The sequence below is a fragment of the Desmodus rotundus genome, chromosome X, assembly GCF_022682495.2.
Source record: "Desmodus rotundus isolate HL8 chromosome X, HLdesRot8A.1, whole genome shotgun sequence".
In the NCBI taxonomy this organism is placed as follows: Eukaryota; Metazoa; Chordata; class Mammalia; order Chiroptera; family Phyllostomidae; genus Desmodus; species Desmodus rotundus.
This window is the reverse complement of record NC_071400.1, coordinates 10208594-10221825: the sequence shown is the minus strand read 5'-3', so window position 1 is coordinate 10221825 and position 13232 is coordinate 10208594. Positions and strand designations below refer to the sequence as shown.

Below are 13232 nucleotides of genomic sequence, written 5' to 3'. Positions count from 1 at the left end.
GAGAGGGAGAAGGTAATAGAATGCCTATTTTAACAAATAGTTGATGAAAACTTCCAGAACCTATGGTGAGGCCTAGATCTTCAAATCCAAGAAGGAAACAGAACACCTAATTATCTCAATCCTAAAAGGCCTTCTCCAAGGCGCATATATTAGAATGGTCAAAAATTAATGACAAAGAAAAAATTCTCAAGGCAGCCTGGGGGAAAAATGGTAACCTAGAAAGGAAATCCCAATACATTATCATCAGATTTCTCAGCAAAAACCCTACAATCAAGAAGAAAGGGGAACCAGCTATTCAACCCACTGAAAGAGAAATTACCAGCCAAGAATAACATACCCAGCAAAGTTATCCTTTAGATATGAAGGAGAAATAAAGACTTTTCCAGACATACAGAAACCAAGAGAATGTACCACCACAGACCTCCATTACAAGAAATACCGAAGGGGGTTATTCCACTTCAAACAAAAGACAAAACGATACAAAACTATGAGTAAGATGACTAAGAGACAGAAAGAGGCAGAATATTGCACCCTTTTCTCAGAATAGGGTATTATACACTGAAACATGACATAAAGGGTAATGGAGGTAGAAACATTTCAAAAAGAGAGAAGACAATAGCTTCTAAAATTTGGAAATGAACTCACAGCATAAACAGAGATAATTTGTGACCAAAAAAAAAAACATGAAGGGGAGCCCTGGCCAGTGTGGCTCAGTGGATTGAGTGCTGGCCTGAGAATCAAAGAGTCACTGGGTCTATTCCCAGCCTAGGGCACATGCCTGGGTTGCAGGCAAGGTCCCCAAGAGGGGGTATGCAAGAGGCAACCATGCATTGATATTTCTCTCTCTCTCTCTCTCCCTCCCTTCCCATATATCTAAAAATAATAAAATCTTTTAAAAAAACATGAAGGGGAGTGGGTAAACATTGAATTTGCAAATGGGGATGGAGATAAGATACATTCAGAAGAAAAGGGACATATATATATATGTGTGTCCTTTTATATATATATAGGACATATATATATATCCCATATACATAAGAGTGTAGTTACTCTTAGGTTTATGCAAGAAAAAGTATGATATATATATATCATACTTTTTCTTGCATAAACCTAAGAGTAACTACACAAAAAAATCCAAAACTGGGACATATAACTTTTTTAAAAAAGAGGAAACAGTTGAAAAATGATAGAATAACACAAAACTAAAGCAACAGAAACACAAGGGAAAAGAAACAATGGAGACACAGAGCTACCAGAAAACAAAAGATAAAATGACTATAGGAAATGCTCATACATTGATAATTACCCTAAATGTAAATTGACTGAACTCATCAATAAAAGGTCATAGAGTAAGAGGTTGGATCAAAAAGCAAAATTCAACTATATGCTGCCTTCAGGAGACACATCTCAGAAGCAAGGAACAAATATAGATTCAAAGTGAAAGGATGGGATATGATTCTACAAGCAAATGCCATCTAGAGAAAAGTGGGTGCAGCCATACTTATATCTGAAAAGATAGGTTTCATTATTTAAAAAGGTAACAGGACACAAAGATGGACATTTTATAATGATAAAGGAGGTACTACATCAAGAAAACTTAATACTTTCAAATATGTATATATTAGTAGGGAGCACTGAAACATATAAAGCAACAACAAACAAATTAAGGGAGAATCTGACAAAAACACAATTATAATAGGGGACCTAAATACCCATTAACAGCTATGGATAGATAATCCAAACTGAAAATTGATAAAGAAATATTGGCGTTAACTGACACATTAGAGCAAATAGACATAATCAACATTTACAGAGCCTTTCATCCCAGAACATCAGATTATAAATTCTTCTCTAGTGTACGTGGAACATTCTCAAGGATAGACCATATGTTGGGACTCAAAACTAGCCTCAAGAAATAGAAAAAAATTGAAAACAAGCCAAGCATATTATCTGACCACAATGCTCTGAAATTAAAAAGCAACTGCAAAAAGGAAGCAACCTCCCCCCCCACAAATGTGTGGAGATTAAACAATATGCTACTAAAAAATGACTAGGTCAAAAATGAAACAAAAGAAGACATTGAATGATACATAGAGACAAATGAGAATGGCAATATGAAATATCAAAATTTTGTGATGCAGCAAAAATGGTAATAAGAAGGAAGTTTATATCATTACAAGCCTATATCAAAAAAACAAGAAAAATCGTCCTGAACAACCTAACATTATATCTTAAAGAATTAGAGAAACAAGAACATATGTAGCCTAAAATCATTAGAAGGAAGGAAATAATAAAAGTTAGAACAGAATTAAGTAAAATAGAGACCAAAAAGACAATACAAAAAATTAATGCAATAAAATAGCTGGCTGTTTGAAAAGCTTAATAAATTGACAAACCTCTGGCTAGACTAACTAAGGAAAAAAGAGAAAAGACTCAAACAAAATTGAAATGGAAGAGGTGAAGATACCACAGAAATACAAAGGGTCATACAATAGTGCTATGAAAGACTATAGCCATCAAATTCAATAGCCTAGAAGAAATGGACAAGTTCTTAGAAATATATAAACTCCTTAGACTTAATGAAGAAAACTGGGAAAATCTTAATAGGTCAACAGTGAGGAAACTGAAACACACATCAAAAGCCTCCCAAAAAGTAAAAGTCTAGGACCATATGGCTTTACTACTGAATTCTACCAAACATTCAACGTAGATTGGATGCGTATCCTTCTCACTCTTCAAAAAAATTGAGGAAGATGCAATATTTCCTATAACACGTTTTATGAGGTCAACATTACCCTGATACCAAACCCTGGCAAGGATAACACAAGAAAACTACAAATATCTCTGATGAATACAGATGCAAAAATTCCAAACAAAATACAAACAAATTGAATACAACAATACATTAAAAACATAATACATAGTTATCAAGTGGGGTTCATTCTCAGGGCACAGGATGGTTCAACATATATAAATCAATCAGTGTGATACACCACATTAACAAAATAAAAGATAAAAATCGTATGATCATATCAACAGATGTGGAAAAGGCACTTGACACAATACAACATTTGTTTATGATTAAAACACTCAATAAAATGGGTATAGAAGGAAAGTACCTCAACATAATAAAGGCCACATATAATAAACCCTCAACTAATATCATATCTAATGGTAAAAAACTGAAAGCTTTTCCTCTAAAATCAGGAACAAGGTGAGATGCCCCACTCCCACAACTGTTAGTTAACATAGTACTGGGAGTCCTAGCCAGAGAAATCAGGCAAGAGAAAGAAATAAAAGACATCCAAATTGGGAATGAAGAAGTAAAATTATCACTTTTTGCAGAAGGTATGATTTTTGATATGTAAAACCCTAAAGACTCCACCAAGAAACTATTAGAAAACAAACAAATACAGTAAAAATCTATTGCATTCCTATATACTAACAATGAAATTTAGGAAAAAGAAATAAACAATTTCTATTTTCTAAGATTTTATTCATTTATGTTTAGACAGAGGGGAAGGGTGGGAGAAAGACAGGAAGAGAAACGTCAATGTGTGGTTGCCCCACTGGGGACCTGGCCTGCAACCCAGGCATGTACCCTGATTGGGAATTGAACCAGCGACCCTTTGGTTTGCAGGCCGGCACTCAATCCACTGAGCCACACCAGCCAGGGCTATAAGCCACTATTAAAAGAAATTGAGGAAGATACAAAGAAATGGAAAGATACTCTATGTTCATCAATTGGAAGAATCAGCATATTAAAATAGCCATATTATCCAAAGGAATATACAGATTTAATGCAACCCCCATCAAAATCTTTTTTTTTTCTTTCCCCCATCAAAATCTTAATGGCACTTTTTAAAAAAATAGAACAAAAAAATCATCAGACTTTTACGGAACCACAAAGGACTGCAAATAGCCAAAGCAATTTTGAGGAAGTAAAGAGCAGAGGTATCACACTCCCTGACTACTACATATACTATAAAGTAGCAATAATCAAAACAGCATGATATCAGTAGAGAAACAGACACACAGACCAATGGAACAGAATTGAGAGTTCAGAAATAAATGATATGTATGTGGGCAAATAATCTTTGACAAAGGAGACAAAAACATATAGGGAAGACAAAGTCTCTTCAATAAATGGTGCCAGGAAAATTGGAAAGCCATACACAAAAGAATGAAATTAGACTGCTATTTGTCACCACTCACAAAAACTAACTCAAAATGGATCAAAGGCCTAAATATAAGACCTGAAACAATAAATTACTTAGGAGAAAACATAGATACTAAACTTGTGGACCTTGGTATTTTCCACAGGGGGTGGGGGAAAGCTGTCAACAAAACAGGCAAACAACCCAATGAGAGAAGATATTTGCAAACAACACCTTTGATAAGGGGTTAATATCCAAAATATATAAAGACACATACAACTCAACAACAGTGAAATAATCCAATTAAAAATGGGCAAAGAAGTTGAACAGACAATTCTCTCAAGAAGACATACAAATGGCCAGCAGATATATGAAAAGATACTCAACTTCACTGGCTATTAGGAAAATGCTTAGGAAAAGTCAAAACTGCAATGAGATACCTCTTCATGCCTGTTAGAATGCCGACTATCAACAAGACAAGTAAGAACAAATGTTGGAGAGGCTGTGGAGAAAAAGGAACCCTCATTCACCACTGGTGGGAATGTAAACTGGTGCAGCCACTATAAAAAGCAGTAGGGAGGTTCCTAAAAAAATTGGTAAAGTTTCTATATGACTTAGCAACCCTCTTCAGGTTATTTACCTGAAAAAAATGTGAAAACATTTATTCACGTATATATTGACACCTTCATGTTCATTGCAGCATTATTCATGGTGGCCAAGAAATGGAAATAACCGAAGTGTTCCTCATTAGAGGATTGGGTAGAGAAGATGTGGTACATATATGCAGTGGAATACTACTCAGCCATAAGAAAAGATGAAATACTTCCATTTGCACAACATGGATGGACCTTGAGAATATTATGCTAAGCAAAATAAGTCAGTCAGAAACAGTCAAGAACCATACAATATCACTCATATTTGGGATATAAAACTGAAAGCAACAAAATAACAAATAAACCAACGAAACCTCATAGAGACAGGCAACATTGTGGCTGTTACTAGAGGGAAGGGGGTGGGGAGAGGTAAAGGGTGTCAAATATATGGTGACAGAAGGAGATTTGGCTTTCAGTGGTAAACACAATGCAACATACATGATATGCCATAGAATTGTACACTTGAAATTTATATGATTTTATTATCCAATGTGACTGCAATGAATTTAATAAAAAATAAGGTGCCTGGCATACAGCTTGGGGTTAGGTTTACAGTTATTGATACAGAAAACAATACAATATTTAATAAATAATAATATAATAAACTCTGTTTCACATACTCACAACTGTAAGCCCACTTTTGCCTCACCCTCTGAGCAGGTACTCAATAGAATAGTAGCTATTATGGACAATCCTTGGATTTTGTATTAGAGCCCTTTGATTCTGCTTTGGTAATTGAGCTTGGAAGAAACGAATGAGGCTGTTCTCTGTGTAGCCATTATGTCATTTCCAATTTGTAGAGTATTTGATAAACTTCACTTTTGTTATTTCACTTGATCTTTACAATGGCCCTTAGAAGTTGTTAGGGACATTTAACACATGAGAAAACTGAGGCCTAGAGGAGAAATGGATTTCCTAAAGTGACATAATATCGGAGCCAGGCTTAAAACTCAGGTGTCCTCATGGACAAAACCAAGGGGGAGGGTGGAGAGGGGGGAGGGAGGTGGGTTCAGCTGGGGTGGGGTGGAGGGATGGGGAGAAAAGGCATACAACTGTAATTGAATAACAATAAAAAAAAAAACTCAGGTGTCCTAAGGCTCAAATCAATGTTATTTTCATTGCAGCATACTTCCCAAAACTGGAACTCAGGTTACTTTTCCTTTGATTTGTTCTTGCCAAGGTTATAGGAGACCATACTGGGTAGCTTTGAAAGTTAGAGCTATATGAATGGTGCAAGAGGAAGCAAGAATAGTAATTTACATACTAATGTTGTATGTTATTTATGTTCAACCCACTAGAAAATTTTCACTCCCACGTCTCTTCCCATTTTATCCTTGAAGTCTAGCATTTATTAAAAATTAAAATAAATAAAAAGGCCTCTTATCCTTGAGATAAGCCTTCTGTCATTGTAATTTTTTAAATCCTAATTACAAAGAAATGCAGATATGAACATCTCAAGAGCTTTTCTTCCTCTCATTAAGTTACTTAGAAAAAATAACTCTGTCGTTTGGATAGGACTACAGTATCTTTATTTCTCCATAACATAACAATTCATTTGTTTCCAATTTTAAAACCAAAAGCACTGTGATAATTTAAAAAATAGTATCCTTTACAATAGTATTTAAATGAATAAATATTTATGGGTAAATTTAACTGAGGAGGTGCAAGCTTTGTACACTAAAAACTACAAAACATTATTATTAAAGTGTCCATAATACCCAAAGCAATCTATAGATTCGACGCAATCCCTATAAAAAATCTCAATGACATAGTTCACAGATATAGAACAAACATTTCAAAAATTTATATGGAACCATAAATGACCCCGAATAGCCTCAGCAATCTTGAGAAAGAAGAACAAAGTAGGAGGGATCACAATACCTGATATCAAACTCTATTACAAGGCCACAGTAATCAAAACAGTCTGGTACTAGCATAAGAATAGACACATAGATCAATGGAACAGAACAGAGAGCCCAGAGATAAACTCATGTCTCTGTGGTCAATTAATATTCAACAAAGGGGGCTGAAGCATAAAATGGAATAAAAATAGCCTCTTGAACAAATGTTGTTGGGAGATCCAGACAGCTATATGCAAAAAAATGAAACTTGACCACCAACTTACACCATACACAAAAATAAATTCAAGGTGGATAAAAGACTTAAATATAAGTCACAATACCATAAAAGTCCTAGAGGAGAACATAGTCAGGAAAGTCTCAGATACTCCACACAGCAATATTTTCACCGATCTGTCCCCTAGAGCAAGGGACATAAAGGAAAGAATAAACAAACGGGACTTCATCAAAATAAAAAGCTTCTGCACGGCTAAAGAAAACATCTCTAAATGAAAAAGGAACCAACCATATGGGAAAACATATTTGCTAGTGATACCTCTGCAAAGGTTTGATCTCCAAGATATATAAAGCACTCACACAACTCCACTCCAGGAAGACAAAAAAACCAATTAAAAAATGGCCAACAGACTTGAACAGACACTTCTCCAAGCAGGACATACAGAGGGCCCAGAGACATATGAAAAGATGCTCAGCATCACTAGCCATGAGAGAGATGCAAATTAAAACCACAATGAGATACCACTTCATGCCTGTCAGAATGGCCACTATAACCAAATCAACAAACAAATGTTGGAGAGGATGCGGAGAAAAGGGAACCCTAGTGCACTGTTGGTGGGAATGCAGACTGGTGCAGCCACTGTAGAAAACAATATGGAATTTCCTCAGAAAACTTAAAATGGAACTACCTTTTGACCCAGCAATTCCACTACTGGGATTATACCCTAAGAGCCCTGAAACACCAATTCAAAAGAACCTGTGCACCCCAATGTACATAGCAGCACAATTTACAATAGCCAAGTACTGGAAGCAACCTAGGTGCCCACCAGTAAATGAGTGGATCAAAAATATGTGGTACATTTACACAATGGAATTCTACACAGCAGAAAGAAAGAGCTCCTACCATTCACCACAGCATGGATGGGACTGGAGAGCATTATGCTAAGTGAAGTAAGCCAGGCAGTGAGGGACAAATACCATAGGATCTCACATATAATTGGAACCTAATCAACAAAACAAACAAGCAAGGAAATAGAACCAGAGACATGGAAATAAAGAACAAACTTACAGTGACCAGAGGGAAGGGGGCAGGGGGATAACAGAGGAAAGAAGTGGAAAGGTCATCAAAGAACATGTATAAAGGACCCATGGACAAAGCCAAATGGGGGTAGGATCAAGGGTGGGAGGTGGGGATGGGTGGTGCAGGGAGAGTGGTGGTAGGAAAATGGAGACAACCGTACTTGAACAACAGTAAAAAAAAAATTGAAGAAACTCTTGCAACTAAACAACAAAAAGACAAATAAACCTGGGGAAAAGGCTTGAAAAGACTTTTCTTCAAAGAAGATATACAAGTGGTCAATAAAAACATCAGAGGGTGCTCAATGATATTAACAGTTATAGAGAAATGCAAATCAAAACTATAGTGAGATACTACTTCACACTCACTAGGATGTTTATAATTTTTAAAATGGAAAATAGTAAGTGTTGGGGAGGATGTGGAGAAATTGGACTACTGACACATTGCTGTTGGGAAAGGAAAATGCTACAGCCACTGTAGAAAACACTTAGGTCTTTCCTCAAAAAGTTAAACATAGAACTACCACATAAGCTCACAACTCCACTCCTGGATATATACCCCAAAGAACCAAAAGCCAGTGCTCAAATACTGTTCGTTGTATGATTCTACCTCTATGAAATATCCAGAATAGGGAAATTCACAGGCACAGAAAGCAGATTAGTGGTTTCCAGGGGAGGAGGGGAAGAAGGAATGAGGAATGACTGCTTAATGGGTATGAGATTTCATTTTGGGATGATAAAAGTATCTGGAGCTAGAGTGGTGATGGTTGCTCAACATTGTGAATGTACTAAATGTCACAGACTTATATATGTTAAAATTGTGAATTTTACCTCAATTTTCAAAAAGAGTAGAAGATTCAGCTTCTATAATTTCACAACTTGCTGAATTCCAGGGGAGAGTTTATAATTTTTTTTTAAAAAACCCTCTGTTTATAAAGCTTAACAGACACAAAAACAATTAGTCAAATTGTTACAGTTAAAATGTAGGAAAAGCAGCCTGAACTAAGAGTGAGGCGAAATCTCAGTTTCAATTCTAGCTTGCCACTGATTTGCATATGACCTTGGGGCAATTCTTTCTGGCCCCCAGTTTTTCCTTCTGCAAAATGAAAACGTATGTGGAGGAAGGTGGCTTTTTGATTTTTAAGAACCCTTCTATCTTGAACAAGTTGATTCTAAGTGGAACAGTTTTCACTGAAAGCAATACTGCTGAGTGCTCTGAAAACTTTCATAATTGTAAGGAAAATAGCAGGTTTTCTAAATGCTTTTTAAAATTCCTCATGGTGTTCTTATTTATTTTTTTTTAATTCTAGAAAGTAAACATTAGTTTTCTTGTACAGATGTACGAGTTTTAATAAGCACCCACTAACACAACAATTAAGATACAGAACAGTGCCGGCACTCCAGAAATTCCTTTGTGCTCCCCCTTAGGAGTCAATCCCTCCCCAAGTCCCTGGTTACAACTTACAAATCTGTTTTCCGTCTCTATAGTTTTGTCTTTTCCAGGCCTTCTCATCCTTTTTGATAGTTGCAACATATTCATTGTATGAGCATTGTATGATAATACAATGGAATTTATTTAGCTGGTCCCTTACTGATAGACATTTCAGTTGTTTCCAATCTTTTACTGCAAAGGCTAACAGACACTGAACGCCAACTCTGTGCCAGGCTCCATGCTACAACTCTTTTATTCATTCCTGATACATAAGTAGGGCCAATACTATAATTTTTTAAGATAAATAATATTTTGTGTAGTTTTTCTACTTTTTTATGAGTCATTGTTGACATATTAATAAGTAAACTAAAGTCCATAGTTTACATTAGGGTTCACTTTTTGTACTGTAAATTATATGGTATTTGACAAATGTATAATGCAATGTATCGTGACAGTATAATACTGAATAGTTTCACTGCCTTAAAAAATTCCCTGTGCTCCAGCTATTCATCCCTCCCTTTCTCCCTTTGAACCCTAGGCAGTCACTTATCTTTTTACTTATTTACATAGTTTTGACTTTTCCAGAATGTCATGTAGTTGGATAGTATGTAGCCTTTTTAGATTGGCTTCTTGCACTTAGTAATATGAATTTAATGGATTTTCTCAGGCATTTATGAGTCTTCCTTATAGACCTAATAAGCAGATCTCAAGCAATCAGCTCACATAAGTGTTATCAGAAAGGTTTCCTCTTCTGAGAGCATCAAATTCTTGGTTTATGATTCTTACTTTCATACCTCTAGTATTTGATATGGGAGCTCCTTTTATTATTTAATTTAATGTTCAGTAATTTTCATGGCTTGTGGCTCATTACTTTTTATTGTTGAATAATATTCCATTGTGTGAATATACAACAGTATGTTTATGCTTCGCCTATTGAGGGACACCTTGTTTGCTTCCAAGTTTTAGTGATTATAAATAAAGCTGCTATAAATGGGTGCGCATTTTTGCGTGGGTATAAGCTTTCAATTCATTTGGATAAATACAAAGGCACACAATTACTGGTATGTTTAGTTTTGTAATAAACTTTCTTTTTTTGTTTTTTGTTTTCTTATATTTCATTTTGTTATTTATTTTATATTTTCCCACAAAATCATTTCCAAAAATATCATTTCATTTTTGCTCAAATTTATTTATTATCTCAGTTGGCCAAATTACTTAATTCTCCATGGATGTATAATTTCATAGTCTGTAAGAAAAGATGGCATAAATCAATTGGGTTATTTGAAGATAATTTAATAAATAAAAGTATGAGATTTATTCAACCAAAACATTATGGCATTTCGCTGGGGCTAGTAATTACAAAATCCCATTATTTCCTTAAAGTTATAGTTTAGTAAGAAGCTTTCAAACTATCTTCCAAAGTGTCTGTGCCATTTTTCAGTACCACCAGCAATAAGTTACTGTTGCTCCACCTGCTCTTCAGCTTTTGGGAGTTTGGCCATACTAACAGGTGTATCTATTATATAATGGTACCTCATTGTTTTTGCTTTTTAATAGTTGTGTTCTCACTTTCATTTGTTAACCCTTTCATTCTTTAGTCACATGTTATTTGGTCTCCATATCTTTGTGTGGTTTTCAGTTTTTTCTTGTGATTGATTTCTAGTTTCCTACCATTATAGTCAGAGAAGATGTTTGATATGATTTCAATGTTTTAAAATTTATTAAGAGTTGTTTTGTGTCCTAACATGTTGTATATCCTAAAAAATGTTTCATGTGCCCTAGAAAAGAATGTATATTCTGCTGCTTTGGGGTGAAATGCTCTGAAGGTATCAATTAAATATGTCTGATCTAGTGTGTCATTTAAGGCTGCTGTTTCCTTGTTGGTTTTCTGTCTGGAAGATCTATTCATTGATGTCAATGAGGAGTTGAAATCTCCTACTATGACTGTATTACTGTCAATCTCTTTTATATCTGTCAAGATTTGCTTTACATGTTTAGATGCTTCTATGTTAGATGCATAAGTGTTTACAAGGGTTATATCCTCTTGTATCAATTCCTTTAACATTGTGTAGTCTCCTTCTTTGTCTCTTACTACAGCCTTTAATATATTTCTTTATCCTCACCCAAGGACATTTTTTCATTGCTTTTTTAGAGACAGGAAGGGAGAGAGAGAAACATCGATGTGAGAGAGAAGCATCAATTGGTTGCTCCTGTACGTGTCCTGACTGGGGATCATATGTGCCTGAACCAGGGATTGTACATACCCAGACCAGGGACTGAACCCACAACCTAGGTATGTGCCCTGACCAGGAATCAAACTCGCAACCTTTGGGTTATAGGATGATGCTCCAACCAGCTGAGCCACACTGGCCAGGGCTATAGCCTTTGTTTTAAAGACTATTTTGTCCGATATAAGTATTGCTACCACAGTTTTTTTTTTTTAATTTCCACTTGCATGAAATATCTTTTCCCATCCCTTTACTTTTTGTCTGTCTATATCTTTTGTTCTAAGGTAGGTCTCTTGTAGACAGCATATATATGGGCCTTGGTATCTTTGTATTTTTAAAATTTTTATTTATTGATTTTAGAGAGGGAGCGGGAAGGACAGGGGAGAGAGAGAGACAGGGAGAAACATTAATTTGTTTTTCCATTTATTTATGCATTCATTATTTGCTTCTTGTCTGTGCCCTGACCAGGGATCAAAACCACAATCTTGGTGTATCTGGTGGATCAAAACCACAATCTTGGTGGATGACACTCTGATCAGTTGAGCTGCCCAGCCAGGGCTGTGAGTCTTGTTTTCTTATCCATTTAGCTACACTATGTCTTTGTTTATTTATTTTTTTAATTTAAATAATTTTTATTTGTAAATTACAGTTGATATCCAATATTATATTAGTTTCAGGTGTACACTCCAGTGATTAGAAATCATATAACAAAAAAGAAAGACATTTGAAAAAAAAAAAGAAATCATATAACTTACTCAGTGATCATCCTGATAAATCTAGTACCCATCTGACACCATACATAGTTAGTAGAATATTATTGACTATATTCCTTATGTTGTACTTTATATCCCCATGACTATTCTGTAACAACAATTTGTGCTTCTTAATTCCTTCAACTTTTTCACCCATTCCCCCAACTCCATTTTCATGCGGCAACTGTCAAAATGTTCTCTGTATTTATGAGTCTGTTTCTGTTCTGCTTCTTCATTTATTTTGTTTTCTATATTCATTTATTGATAGATATGTTTTTATTGCCATTTTATAATTCATATTTTTATTTCCTCTTCCTCTTCTTCTTCCTTGTTTTCTTCTTTTTAAAGAAGAGCCTTTAACATTTCATGTAATACTGGTATGGTGATAATGAACTCTTTTAGCTTTTCTCTGTCTGGGAAGCTCTTTATATATCCTTCAATTCTAAATGATAGCTTTGCCAGGTAGAGTAGTCTTGGTTATAGGTCCATACTTTTCATCACTTTAAATGTTTTGCGAATCCCCTCTGGACTGCAAAGTGTCAATTGAGAAATCAGCTGACAGTTATGGGAGCTCCCTTGTAGGTAGCTAACAACTTTTCTCTTGCTGCTTTTAAGATTCTCCCTTTGTCTTTAACCTTTTGCATTTTAATTCAACTGTGTCTTGGTGTGGGCCTCTTTGAGTTCATCTTGTTTGGGACTGTCTACACTTCCTGGACTTGTATGTCTATTTCCTTCACCAGGTTAGTGACATTTTCTGTCATTATTTCTTCAAACAGGTTTTTAGTTTCTTGCTCTCTCTCTCTTCTCCTTCAGGAATCCCAGAATGTGAATGTTGGTATGCTTGAAGTTTCCATAGAG

General features: G+C 35.3%; 1 protein-coding gene across 3 annotated transcripts in view; it reads left to right on the top strand.

Moving 5' to 3' along the window:
- The window catches only part of NEXMIF (neurite extension and migration factor), a 150624-nt gene that overhangs the window by 93622 nt on the left and 43770 nt on the right, over positions 1–13232 (top strand). The window contains exon 3 of one of the 3 annotated variants that reach the window (XM_071220238.1): positions 11547–11687. The exons of the other annotated variants lie outside the window; for them this stretch is intronic. The gene's annotated coding sequence lies outside the window, so the exon portion shown is untranslated. The remainder of the gene's footprint in view (positions 1–11546; positions 11688–13232) is intronic. 3 annotated transcript variants of the gene reach the window in all.